General features: G+C 34.7%; 1 protein-coding gene across 2 annotated transcripts in view; it reads left to right on the plus strand.

The window, feature by feature from the left end:
- Window positions 1–9,177: 9,177 nt before the first annotated feature.
- The window catches only part of LOC117114013 (protein FAM53A-like), a gene marked incomplete at its 3' end in the record, with an annotated part of 39,502 nt that continues 34,990 nt past the window's right edge, over window positions 9,178–13,689 (plus strand). The window contains 1 exon segment of one of the 2 annotated variants that reach the window (XM_033257540.1): window positions 9,178–9,290. 2 annotated transcript variants of the gene reach the window in all.

A 13,689-nucleotide genomic window follows, 5' to 3' on the forward strand; every position in this document is an offset into this window, starting at 1 on the left:
GTTATGGTTATGGTTTTATATTTATATAGCGCCTTCCACGATCGAAACCGTCTCAAGGCGCTTGAAAAATATATGTGAATAATGTATGGAAATAAATTTGACCGGAAATAACCTAAACTAACCAAACAGAATAACCGACAAAACAGATAAAAAATAGAATCACACATCATCACACCGTTTCACTGACCGACCAAGGCAGGTCAGCTATTGATTTCACAGGTGTCATAATGATGTGTGTAACTAAATATTGGCCTATCGAGCAACGAAATTGAACGAATGTGAGTGGTCTATAGTGAGTTATAAAGATGTGTTTTCAATCGGCTCTTGAAAATCCCAGTTGAAGGTGCCTGGCGTACATATTCGGGCAGGCTGTTCCAAAGCTTAGGGGCAGCAACTGCAAATGCTCGATCACCATAAGTTCTGAGACGACTTTGGGGAACGAATAGCACAGATTTTTTATCGGTTGTTGACCTAAGGGATCTTGTACAAGTCGTGGATCTTGTCACAATCATCTCACGGATGTATGCTGGTGACTGGTTGTTCAATGATTTATATGTAATAAGCATTAGCTTAAACACAAATTAATAATGATATTAGTGTAAGATACCTTTTCAGAAGCAAAGATTTCACCCCCCAGAATTTACTGATAGCCAAATACGCTTGAGGCTTTTGAGAGCTTGTGTTGTATGACAGTGAATGGATACAGACTTCCATAAAGCATGCTCTAATTTTAAAGTGCAAACGTTAAAAAGAATCACTCTTTCAAAGAATATGACCGTTACGATGGTGGTGTACAATTCACTCATTGTACCATCTGTAATAATTTGTTTCCAATAAAAACGAAAAGCTATTGAAAGATAAGTGTCGCTCAACTGCACAATACGCAACTAACCTTAATTCGTCATAAACAAAATCATAAAAACAAGATACTGACATTTAATGATTTTTATAGTTCTTGCAATGAAAATAGTACAATTAACACTCAATTGTACAATATTACGAAAAGGTTAATGTACTGTGTTCTATCGCCCAAAGAGTCGAAGGCATACATGGTTTTCTCACTTCCTCAAATTCTTGGTGGTGTTGACGAAAATGAAACTTGTCCCAATCATTTGCGTGTGGATTGCGTGAGCAGAAATTAATTCAAATTATGAAAGATATAGGCCTATGTGAATATTGATTACGATAATGATGGTTATTATTAACACGATAAAGTTATAAAATTTATAACACCTGTTTGCATCTGAAAGTCGCCACAAGAATCGGCACGAATACGTAAACTCGCAACAAGTTCACATTTCTAACTTCCGGCCATTTGGATAGTCACTCGGGATTTTAACAATGTTGATAAAATGACGTAGCCCCGGGCAAATTGACCATCGTTGGCTTTGAATTTAAAACAAACTCGTTACTATCCATCCATGCAATAAAGTTCTTGCATAAGAGCCCGAGGCTGACTGGTTCATGCCAGTTGAATTGTCAGTTTTAATTATTACGAATCGTTGTTTTTCATGCATGTGAACGTTAGGCGCAAAAAAAGTTGTAATCAGACCATCACAAAAAAATAATATTGCCCTACTATTCAATAATTTAATTTCTGTCGTTACTCTCGTTTTTAATATTTATTGACCGGTCGATTCGAATCCTCCGTTTTACGATACGAGTTTGGTAAGTGGAGAGGAGATGCAATTGGAAGAAGTAGTCTCGTATATATAGAGCAATACGTAACTTCGATTAATGAAGAGTGAATTCAAAATATGGCTAGCATCATCTTGGTCTTGTAATACACGGAGTCAAACACACATTTCGGTAGACCTGGATATGCTACTGATTTCATCTAATTTCAGCGCCTATGTCGCGAGTAGAGATTGGTAACTGTTGTCATGCAGTTATGGCACCAGTAAGGGGCCGTTTCAGGGTCCATACGGGGGTACCCCTCACCCACCTCTCGGGAGGCTCAACATAATTCGCCAGCAGGGAGAAAAATAAGCCTCTTAAATGACAAAATTATAGTTGCTTCGATTTGAACCCTCTCTGAAGGGTTCTTGCTGCCCATGTCCCTGCCTACTTACGCTCCCGTAACATCCCCGGGCCTGCAAGCCACGCGTCAGGAATCTTGGCGTCATCACGATTACACTATATTATAATGCTATAGGCCTGGTCTACCACCCTTCCCGAATTGATAGGACTACTAGAGATGGTGATGATTAAACCTTTGTTTTCTTAATCTTAATTGTTCTTTATTACTCCCTTGTGTGGTTATTTCCTCATCGAGGCATGATTTCATGATCTAGATCTAGTCATTACTGCATATTGATGTTTAATATCAATAATGTATATATTGAGTAGTGGCGCTTGTAGAAAGAGTGTTCTCAGGGGCCCTATTGAAGACATGTTGCATACTTAAGAAAATTAAATACAATATTGACCTTCTCCGTTGCTTTACTGTAATGATGATGTTACATTATGAGCGGCTCGTTGCGCCTACTTACTCGGGTCCTGTCGGACACTGACCTGCCTTTATGTCACCCAATGCTTAAATCACCTTACATTTTTGCCCTAGCAAGTCGCATTAATTTATCAAATAGACATTGCATATTTTTTCGGCCAAAAAGTGTGTGGGGGGTGGGGGGAGCGGGTCCCCCGGTTCCGCCGGCCATTTCTTCGTAACCAAAGTTTCAAATGTCGTAACCGTAATTCTCAATAAATCACCACCACTATCATCATCATCGACGTCATAAATCATTATCATCATTATCAATAACAAAGCAACAGCATCATCATAGTCATCCACGATGAACATCATAATCATCATCATCATCGTTGTCGTCCTCGTCATCATCATCCTCATTTCATCATCATATAGTATTGTCATCACCATCAGAGGCAGTGACGTTAGGCCTGTCATCATCGATTATTACCGTCCTCCTTATCTTCATAACTATGACATCCTTACATTGTCATCGTCATTTTACCCTAGGCCTACTCATTATCATGACCAGAATATCAGCATTATCATCACTACCTCCAAGAGTGGGGGTGGGGCAGGCGGGACCAGTGCGCCGGGACAAAACAATTAAAAATAAGGTGTATTTAAAAACAAAACACCAATATTTAACATTTTATTATGTCTCTAATCGTCCGAATTAGGCATCTAAAGACCCCTGCCCTTGGTTCCCCCGGCAGCTTAGCTGCCCCGGGACCCAGGGCCACCTAGAGCGGCTGATAATCATCATTATTAATTATTATTATTATCCGCTATCATAATTATAACTATAACCACCACTTTTGTCTTTGTTCTGTAATCATGCAATTATTTTCGTCCTTGCGTTCATCAACGTCGTCGTATTAACATTATATCAATACATTATCATATTCATCGTCGTATTTATGATAAGCGTCGTCGTGTAGTAAACATCTTTGTCGTATATTCGTCACCATTGTATTTATCATCGCTGTCGTATTCGTCGTGATTACAGTATGTGTCGTCGTTGTATTATTCGTCTTCATCGATGTCGTTTAACTTTTTTCGTGATCATAATCAACATCCCATCGTCATCTTCCTTTTTCCATACGCTGCATCGTCGTACTTACAATATTGATGTCGTATTTTGAATCGTTCCTGTCGTAATCATCTTCATAGTCCTAATCATATACCGCAAGGATATCATCCGTCATTATCATCATCATCATCATCATCATCATCATCATCATCATCATCATCATCATCATCATTATCATCACCGTTATCATCATCATCATTATTATCATCATCATCTTTTCAGCATCAATATTATCATCGGGATCGTTATTTTATAACACGAATCAATACTGTACGTTTTGTACTAGAATTCCTGATAGGCCTGTTCGAATTTTCTTCTGTTTTTATTCAAACCTACAGCACGATGTTGTATTTTAACGTCCTTTAGAATATTAACTAACTGAATTATCATGATAATAATTTGATGATGGGTTTCATTCTGCTGGATGTGCAGAAATTTGCGTTGTGGACGATACATCATTCGGCTGGAACAATTATGCAATTACCGCGCATTGTGTCCGGGGAATAGATTGACCTAAAAACGTAAAGAGAATTTCTTGTTATTTCGGCTCAACTTGTATCCCCGTGATAACGTATTGTAGTCATGAAAAAACCACCGCACAAATTAAGGGCGGTGTACATTAAGTGTCATCGTGTGTTCCGCGACCCCGCTACGTTATTACAGCCGGTACGTAGAAGATATATGCTAAATATATTTAACTGTCGGTACGTGATTGTATTTTGACTTCACGAGATCTTAAACGTGCTGCGACGACGATTCCACAAACGATAAGTCATCTAAAGCCAGGGATAAAGCTCATTGAAGTTAATGTGGAATCTAGAAAACAGCTTCAAGTAGATTCTACTGGTTGATTTCGTAATACTGTATCTAAAATTAACACTGATTCGGAGAAACATACTAATAAGATTCGATTTCGTTAAACTATTGATAGTCCAGTAAACATTTTTTAACTTGCCGTTTTTTGGTTTTTTTTTTTTTTTGTTTTTTGTTTTTTGTTTATCTGAAGTGCTATTTATCGAAATATGAGAGATCATTGATATGTTTATAACACATGGAAAAGCTTTACGATAAAAGGATTGTAATTGCTGCTTCGAAGCAAAATAGGCCTAGGTCTAGAATAATATAATTAATATAAAAAAAGAATAATATAATTAATATAACAAAATGTAGCAATTGATAATTGAGAACGGTCATGAGAGCGGTCATCAGTACAGTGCAAAAGTTAACGTTCCAAACGCGGCGGCGAGGGTAGCGGTGCCAATGTTGAATGGGGTGGGAAGCAAGCAGTGACGTCGGGTGGGGGAGGAAAGGGGAATTTCCCCAGATAGTATACTCCCCCCCGTTCCCCCCCCCCCCAAAAAAGAAGAAAAACCACAATTCGTAGGGGGGAAAATATGATATAGGCCTATAATTTCTACATAGGCCTATTAGTAGACTATCTATCTATAGAGCAATATGCAGACCGTGTATGGGCTATTCCATTATTTTCTTTTATGCTTGAGGGGAAAAAATTGGAATTTCAGCGACCTTGAATTTGTCCTTTTATATTACCTTTTCTTCCCAAAATTTAATCATCTCTTAGATTATTATATATCATTCCACTAAATTTATGATGATCCCTTAGCGTAATCTTGCTAACAGACACACGGTGGTGAATACATAGCCTCCTTGGCGGAGGTAAACAGTAATTAAGTTTATGTTAAGATGGAATGAGAAATAATGTAAGTATGCTATGCGCACAAAAACCGGATCATGCGAGGGTCTATCGATTTATCATAACCAGGCTGTGACAATTTATAGTCGGCTTGGCGGTGACTGGGAAATCAATTTTAAAATGTGCTTGAGCCAACAAATGCACCTTCAAGACTAATGCAATCGGGTTTGCAGCAAATCACATCAAATGACGACAAACCTCGAGTTAATAGGATAAATTTAGCTACATTCATGTTATTTATAAGCACAGCCGTGTTTGCCTCTGGGTCAAACGAGTTTAGAAGCTTTTAAAAATTCATGAACCTCCTACGCCAGTCGCAAAAGTCTAAACACTTTTTATGATGGATTGTTGTTTCATAATTCATCATATCAAGCCTATCATATACATCCATTAGCCATATAGGCCTGATATAGGTCTACCAAATGGTTATGTCAGAGTGAGCCCGGTTTTGTGGAGTCATCAAAATAGGAAGACAAACTAGAGCACCATTTGTTTAAATACATTTCTCCCTCCAATTAAAGACCCTCCAATTAAAGAACACTTTTCTGTGGTCCCATACTAACAAATGTCTATTATCTTTATTATTATAATTAGAGAACAAACTCACAGAAATGGTTTTTAATTTTCAAGGGAGACCTGTATTTGCATTGGACATGGAAAACGTGTTTACTTTTCGTAAGTCTTCCAAATACATGACAACAACATGAGAACACAGATTCATATTTCTTGTTTCCCCTTTTTTTTTCTTTTAATGGATGATAAAAGGAAAAGAGTATAATTGAATTACGGAAAGCAGTTTCGTCAAACTTTGAAAGTACAGAAAAGTTAACTTTCAGCATGACTATACCGTTGTCAATATAGCGCCCTCACTCGATATTCAACTTTACTGCAATATAGCTGGTTGAACGACTGTGTTGAGCTAAAACAAATTTAAAATACAATTCAATATTTTAATTGTTTACTTATTATTCAAGTAAGTTTATGACTACCAATAGGAAGCAAACATACAACATAGGTTTAAGTCGATTCACCTTGGGCATTGCTCATTGAAAATTGCTGCACACACCCATTATCAGAAAAGCGTAAAATATACCGTTCTATTTTATTTTGCGTAGACCCTATCAGATGCTCATTAAATTAATGGTTTCCATATTTTTAAAACGCCAGTGTATGAGCAATTTCATTGGATATAACGCGCAATAAAATTGCTTTTATTTTATTGTTATAGTAAAAAGCAATATCTTAATTGTATCGGTCAATCACACTGGAATTCGATATCTTGTCTATATTCTCTATATTTAGCTATTCAACAAATCGTTTTAAATTATTTCGTTTAGTACAGTATATCTTTTTAAAGATTTTACCATAGATGTTTCCGTATAATAAGCCTATTCAAATATCATGAAACGTCACAAGGTGCATAATATTATTCCCCACACATTATATCGCAGTAATGAGATACCATTAAAGTACACTAACCTCCCCTCTCAAGAACAACTTAGCTAAAATATGAATTGTTGATTGAATCAACGTGTACACGAAGTCGGGAGAAGTAAAAGAATCAAAAGAAATACAAGAGTCAATATATTGATATTCGTGAAGTGACAGATTAGTAAAAGTAGAATGTACAGCAAACGGTTGATCGATAATAAGTAAGACTCTATTCGGTATGCTAATGTTCTTTAACTGTTTAATTACACAGAAACTCATTTAACTGCTCAAAGGCCAAGAAACATTAAATTAATTACCTCCAATTCAGAGGTTTAACGCTACTGGGACTGTATTGTCCGAATAAATAAATAAGTAATATTCTAATCTCATCAGCGAATACAGACATAATAATGAAAAATTCTTAAATAATAATAATAATAATAATAATAATAATAACTTAATAATAATAATAATAATAAGATAATAATAATAAACCTATAATATTAATAATAATAATAATAATAATAATAATAATAATAATAATAATAATAATAATAATAATAATAATAACAGATTAATGATAATATAATGATTACTATGAGTTAAATACCGGTAAGAATCATTTAATAAATAGCAATAATATTACAATATATTGTCATAATAATAGCAATAACACTGCAATCAATAATTTTTTTTTTTCTAACCTGGTTGAATTTATTTTAATATGAAAATTCAGTTTTGTAACATGATTGACTAAAATAGTATCTTTTCGGAGATCCCGTTCAAGCTGAAGGTAGGGTGTGGGGAGTACCATGTTGATCTGTTATTTGCGGTGCAAAATCATAGGCTGCTGGATTGATTAAATTAAAATATTAATTAGGAAAATCATAATCATCATTGGATTAGACCCATTATTTATTTTTATTTACATTAATAGTATTGTTAATGACATTATTGTTACCATTATCATTATAATTATTATGTTATCAATATTATAATAATTAAAGATATTAATGTCAATATTAATATTAATAATAATAATATAATTATCATATTTATTATGAATATTATACATTAATCGTCAAATAGGCCTTATCAAACGCTAGGTGACCACGATCATACAATGTGGATTATTAATAAAAACTATCTAACTATATACGGGAACGCAATGCAATATTTTGAGAGAAAAAAGGGTATAATGGCGAGTGTAGCAGCCTTTCATATGGGATAAGACAGACGCGGTGACGGACGATTTTTGTTCCCACAACCAACCACAAAGAGCATGGCACACAACAGGAAACACCATTAAATTTGGAAGACATGTGTCGCACATCATAAGAAAAAAAAAACATGAGTTTTGGTTTCATTCGCATGACATAAAAAGCCAGATTTGTGATTTGTAGGCCTAGTATACATACAATGTATTATCAAAATAATCTTTGCCTATTATAGGGGTAGGCTATTACAGGGCCGTAGCCATGAGGATTGTCATTGGGGAGGTGTGTGAGTGTGCAAAATTAAAAATAGACCCGCTGGTGTTTGAAAGAGCCAGTTTGAATAGCTTTTATGTCCGGGGCAGTGTAGGGTTCCGATGAATTACACTGATTAAAATGTAAATGTTTAAGTTTCCCTGTTTAAATTTGTTTACAGAAAATAAAATTGGTACATGTTTAACTGTAGTAAAATGTGAACTTTTTCGATTTGGGAGGGGGATGCGTACACATCCACCTATCTTATGCCTGCATTAAAAATTCATTACATGTATGTAGGCCTATATTGTAGATGTTCGTATAGGCCTGTTATTTAAACATCATTGGTTTATGGAAGAGAAAGTCATTTAATAAACTTATTTAGACTTACATTAACAATTTTCTAGATAAATATTGAAAAATTATTCATTATTGTACGATCAGTAAAGAGCCCGCATCGTTCAACCATGAAACATTTCGCGCCACAGAACGCAGACTTCCCGAGGTGCATGGTAAATAGCCTATGTAAAACAATTGGACCGGGGTTTCAATGATTTAAATAAAATAATTTGTCTAAATGAAGCCTGTTTAAATGTTAAGATTAATATAAAAATCACTTATCAAAAATAACACACTCAGCGTTTAGGAGATTTATCAGGATATGGTCATCATGAATATGAGAAAAGAATGAATTCAGGTTGGTAGCCAAGCTTCCCGAAGTTCTATGAACGACGCATTTGGATTGGGTATCCCGGCGAAGTGACGTTTCCCCCCCTTTGACACAACCATTATTGTTATAGGTAGAACATACATTACAATAAATAAAACTGACACAATGTATGTAGTATTAGTAATTTTTTTACAAAATGGTTACAGCATAATTAATTTAAATTTAATTTAAAAGTAGTGTAAAGTTTAATATACATATGTAAAGCAATATATACTTATCAAATATATATATCCTTACCTAGAATGATTATGGGTGATTAAATGTCCCTCGCGTGAATATAATTTTGGATCCTGTCGGTCTACTGGCCTATCTTCATTAAACAAAAATTCATCGAATTAATGGATAAACAAGTTTCCCAGTACCTGAAGTCGTTAAACACAAAGGTTTGTATATTTGTATGAAATTTAACAACATATTGTAGCTTAAATCCACTAAAGTTTAAATCATTGTCAGGGGAATTCCTCTGCGGTTTTACGTGCGATATGAATGAATGACCGAGCGAGGGAGACCCCGCCTTCGTGTGTGTGATAATCAAATAAACACAAGCAATGACCCTTCGACAAGCAGCTGTTCGTCGAGTGCATTGCCTTGTTCGCGAACGATGGTATCTGCTCATTCAAGTTGAGACGTGGTGCGAAGGCTGTTTACAAAACAAGACGACTAGGGCCTAGGCAACAGAAAACGGGACTTAGTTTACTCCGTGGTGAGCGTTATTTAGATTTAAAGTTATTTCTTACTATAAAAATAACATTTTATCTAGAAAATATAATTTGATATTTATAATGTACTCTGGCTGAGGCGCAGAAACAGGGATTTGAGTCTGAAAGTTCGTTCTGTCTTTTCTGTGCTGTCTGTGGTGCTGCTTTCAGCAGCATTCGCTAACTACCCGCACGTACGCAGGCATGCCTGATACAATTCATAATTTGAGGGATTTTCCAGAAAATGTATTTAGGCCTAGGCCTAACACCAAGATTAGGCTTTAACAGAATATTTCTGTTATTTCATTCACTAGGCCTAGTCCTACCACCAGGATTTGAATTATGAATATGGCATGAATGATTATGCCTACCTACCTACCTGGCCCTCCTCAGCCATCCCTTGTTGTGTTCAACAAGTTTCATAATTCTTATCTTGATTAGGCCTAGCTAGGACCTAGGTTGGCCTATGGTAGGGCTGGCTAAGATGATGTTATGTAAAGTAAACTAGGCATTGTACCTTTTTATCCAGGTCAGAACGTTTAGTAGATGGAAATTATACCAAAACTATATAAACAAAATCTACTATAGGCCTAGATAGACTAGGTCCTAGGCCCTATTAGTATTATAGAAAAGAAGTTAATTATTTTCTGTTAAATTTATCTATTGCGTTAATGAATGGATTAATGCCAATTTGGTGGGCACATATCATGCTTTGAATCTAATGAATTAATTCGTATTTATTATAGTTTTAATGCATAAAATCCTCATTACTAAGATTGAGTTTGTGATGAGTTTGTGTATAGCCGAGGTCTAAGAAATGTATGATATGTTAGCATAATTGAGATCAAACAAATAATTTTGTAGTTGGAATGCTTGGATTATGAATGAGTGATGTGTGAGCTTCCTTTCGTCTTTTGTCTAGGACAGTTTTGCCTGCTATAAAGCTCCTTAACTTCCTGCATCAACTGAAAATTTAATCATGATTGCATCCTGCTAAATTATATTTTGGGATTTAAACGCAAATTAACTAATTGAATAACACTTGGAGGCCGACGTTTAATCTGTTCAAATATTTTTATGAAGAAAATGAATTATTTTTCAAGTGGATAATCTTTTTTAATTAATATGATTTTCTTTCAGTTTTCATTGAAAAAATACCTAGTATTTTAATACTGCAAACTTAGTATACTGTATTTAGTATTAGCTCTAGATAAATAAATAATATGTGATTCAAAATTTCCTGCTTATATTTGATAATCATCATCATGCTACTCGGCTGACCAGATTTGTGTGCATATACTTGGAATTAAATTTGCATGATCTACATTGAACATAATGATAATGTGAATTGTAATTAGATGATGTGGCAAGATGGGTTGTAAAGCCAAAGAGAAAGAAAATGGAATAAATCCAAGGCTACATGCGCAGTGTGCTGTAGTAGGTGTTTGCCAAGTATTTAAAGTTGTTTGTCATGATGCCAAATGTTTAGAAAAATAGACTACAGTACCAACCAAAGGTTAAATTATTTTTTTTTACACATGGCCACCATTTCCTCTTCAAAGATTTGCAAATGTTTATTCATAAGCTGTTGTCCATGGCTTTTTCCCCTGTTGCATGCAATGGGATCTAGAAAATTCATGTAAGATTACTGTACTGTACCCCATACTAAAGGCTAGTTTTGTCATTAACCCTAGAACCTCAGATAGTCAGATTATTGTAAATTCTATGTTCATAATATTTTAAGTTCAAGGCTGTTTTATGAAAAATCGTTTCCATCAATAGAAAATTATTTTATAAGGAGCCTAACGTAATCATGTCTTTGCTTTCATGTCCCTATAGACAATGTGTAAGCCAGCATCATTTTAGATACAAGCTATATGAGCATGAAAGCTAGGTCTTTGTTGATCATCATACTTTACCGGTAGTTATAACTTCACATAAATGATGTTTATGAATAATTGAAGCCTGTGATATAGCAGTCCTGTGAGCTATTAGGACAGGTGGCATTTTATTTATGAATTAATTATGCTTTGACACACAAAAATATGTACAGTTTGTTGACTGTTTCTGATTGGTAAGTTTCAAGGCTCCAATATTCTATTGTAAACATGGGAAAGTGCTGTAAAGTATATAATTTATTTGTTGTAGCCAGAGGCTCTACTCCAAGGAATAAAATTCTAAGTTCTATAAAAACTTTAGAGAGTATTTGACATAATGTTTCTGGGTAATAATGATGCATGGCTGTACTCTTGTGTGGAATATGGATTCACAGTGTTTTACCATTCACTGAACTTATAAAAACCCTACTTACACACTGACACACTCCATCCCTATAGTTTTTTATGCTTAGCTGTCACGGTTGGATGACTAGGGACAATCAACATGCTGTAAGTGGAAACTGAGTGAAAAAGAATAATTGACAAAGTGACATGTGCACTGTAGGAAAAGAAGTTTGGAGGGTAACTAGAAGCGTTGAATAGGCACAGCTGCCCTATCTACCAAAATAATTATAAACTTGTAAGATTTTTAGGCACCTGGTGTTGTGGTGGCTAATTGGGAAGGTGGGAAAAAAGTACATTATCTTGCTTTCATTATTTATGTTTAATTCACATTATCTCCTGCATTGAGTATCAAATTTCTGAGAGGAAAAATCAATGAATTGATTGTGTCGCATATTGCATGTGATTATCACTAAAAAAAATCATCAACATCAAAACTTTCTCATTTGAAATTTTTTACTATTTTTATGCTAATTATCTTGTCATTTTGTGAGCCATTTTTCCATTCTCACTATCTTCTTTGCATATCTATAATTCTCTTTTGGAAAACATATTAATTTATCAATCATCAATAACAATTTGGTAACATTTTACCAGATGCTCATTATAGTGATTGATTATATTGACAGGCATTGTACAATTTATAGTGCTGTATAAACTACTATAGACAACTAATACTGTTCGAGTATAATCTATATTTTATTTCAACCACTTTTATTTCGAAATGCATAAAAGGTAAATACAATTAAAAACCAAAATACTACAAAAATAGACCATATTATTTGTAGGCCACATAGTTTTATTAAAAGATAACTTCAATGTCATGCCAGTATGCCTTTATTATTTCAAAACCTTTCTGAAATAATCATAGATAGTTTTGTTTCTTAAAAGCACTGAGGTGTATATTTTAGGTTTTTTTGACCTGGTAGGCCTCTCATAAGAAAAGGGAATTAATTCTGCTGATGTATGCTTTTTGAGTAGTTTGTCACGAGTGTGATACAATCAATTTTGCCATGTGTATATTATGAAATATGCATGACTACCCATGAGGCAGTGCCATACACCAAACTCATTGGCATTTAGTATCCAGCCGTTGTCGTCATCGAGATCCGTGGACTGCTCTTCATCCTTTGGCAGCTGCTGTTATTGTTCTCATCACTTTATTTCCTAAAAATCTCCTCATAGTACATCAAGTATGAAAATATAAACAGTGGGTTAATGATTAATTAATATTCAATGACATTGTTATAATACAGTGGTAAAGGCACACTTGAATCTTGTTGAGTGGAACTATAGCATTCCTTACCAGAATCAATAATAATAATATTTGTAGTTTTTTATTTTGCACTCTACACAACTAAGTCTCAGAGCTCTTTTCCACATTATATTACCCCAGTCATTGGAATGATGTATATGGGGAGAAATTCCATAGTTTGCTGCATGAAATATATCGGCGTATTTTGTACTCGAACCTCCTTAGGTACCCACTGATACTCCTGGGTGGAGAGAAGCAATGCAGATAAAGTGCCTTACTCAAGGATCTGATTTTTTTGTTTTTATCAAATTTTTTACATCACAAAGTGTGAATTTGGTGTTGGACATAAAAATGTATTATTTGTACTGCAGTTATCCTTTTAACACATAGAAATTGATATATAATGGGATCATTTGAATTAATTAGAGATTAAAAATTTGGTTTAGACTAGAGTGGATGGCAAAAGCATGTCGTAATGCTAAGATTTTAAAATCTGAAGAAAGAGTACTCCCCTTTGAGCCTTATTGTAGTAATACGCTACCATAGTACT

This window comes from Anneissia japonica, unplaced genomic scaffold, assembly GCF_011630105.1.
Source record: "Anneissia japonica isolate Jap-2015-1 unplaced genomic scaffold, ASM1163010v1 scaffold281_len866295_cov195, whole genome shotgun sequence".
Taxonomy (NCBI): Eukaryota; Metazoa; Echinodermata; class Crinoidea; order Comatulida; family Comatulidae; genus Anneissia; species Anneissia japonica.